The sequence below is a fragment of the Fukomys damarensis genome, unplaced genomic scaffold (genome assembly GCF_012274545.1).
Source record: "Fukomys damarensis isolate Sample0158 unplaced genomic scaffold, DMR_v1.0_HiC HiC_scaffold_16, whole genome shotgun sequence".
NCBI classification, from domain to species: Eukaryota; Metazoa; Chordata; class Mammalia; order Rodentia; family Bathyergidae; genus Fukomys; species Fukomys damarensis.
The window spans coordinates 118,826,408-118,827,684 of NW_022900928.1; the positions used below are offsets into that span (position 1 = coordinate 118,826,408).

A 1,277-nucleotide genomic window follows, 5' to 3' on the forward strand; every position below is an offset into this window, starting at 1 on the left:
CGCAGCCCCGCCTCCGCCGGGCGGTTGTCGGGGGCGCGAGAGCTGGGGTCGTGTTTTAATTGTGGGAAGGCTGGCAATCATCAAAAGGACTGTGGTCCTGTGAAACAGAGCCGAGAGTTCTCTAACATAAAGGAAATACGTAAGCCTGGTCTGTGTCCCCGCTGCAAAAAAAGATACCATTGGGCAAAAGAGTGTCATTCTAAATTTGATGCACAGGGGAGCTCACTTGAATCAAATCAGGGAAACTGGATGCGGGGCCAGCCCCGATAAACAACGGGGCCTGGACTGCACAAATCGGTCCCTCTCGGTCAAAACAGTGTTGCCAACGCCCTTCAGTTTCATCACTCAGTCCCGCCACTAGAGGGAGTGCGGCAGTAGATTCAACAGTTCCACACATAATGGAAATCCTGGACAAGGTAGTAAGAGGCCCTACCAGAGTTTTTGGCTCTCTGCCAGAGTCAACAGTGGGGCTTATTTTGGGGCATTCCAGCTTAAATATGAAAGGGATTCAAGTTGGTCCTGGCGTGATAGATTCAGATTATGCTGGTGAAATTCAAGTAGTGGTGGAAACCTGTGTTCCTTGGCCGTTCCATCCTTGAGGACAAAATTGCTCAGTTTCTACTACTTCCTTTTTGTCCTATAGGATCTTCCACAATAGAAAGGAAGGGAGGATTCGGTAGTACAGATTTAAAAAATGGTTAATCGGGCTACTCAAATGCAATAAAATGATCGGCCTCTTATGGCCATTTTGATATATGGAAAGAAATTCACTGGAATAGTAGATTCAGGAGCAGATGTGGCTTACTTGTAAACAACAGTGGCCTGATGCTTGGCTTCTTGAATTTCCAGACTCTACGCTAGAGGGACTCGGTCAGGTTCAACAAAGGGAAGTTTTTCAAAGTGCTACAATCCTTAAATGTGTGGGCTCTCATGGCCAGCAAGGCACAATAAAGCCAATGGTGACTTCTGTCCCAGTAAATTTATGGGGCACAGGCATTCTTCAACAGTGGGGTGTCAGTTTGATCATCCCTTCTAATTATTCTGTTCAAGCATCACAAATGGTGTACTGCATGGGATGCACACCAGAAAAAGGCTTGGGAAAAAATGAAGGTGGTATATTACACGACCTATTGCTGTTTGCCATAAAAATGATAGAAAATGTTTGGGTTGTTATTTTTGGGAAGGGCCACTGTTCAAATTAAGCCAATTCCTCTGCAATGGATTTCTGATGAGCCTGTCTGGATTGAGCAGTGGCCCCTGAAAAAAGACAGATTGGA

At 45.9% G+C, this 1,277-nt stretch overlaps 1 pseudogene; it reads right to left on the reverse strand.

Moving 5' to 3' along the window:
• LOC104853799 overlaps positions 1 to 342 on the reverse strand; it is a 1,621-nt pseudogene extending 1,279 nt beyond the window's left edge.
• Between the last annotated feature and the right edge of the window lie 935 nt (positions 343 to 1,277).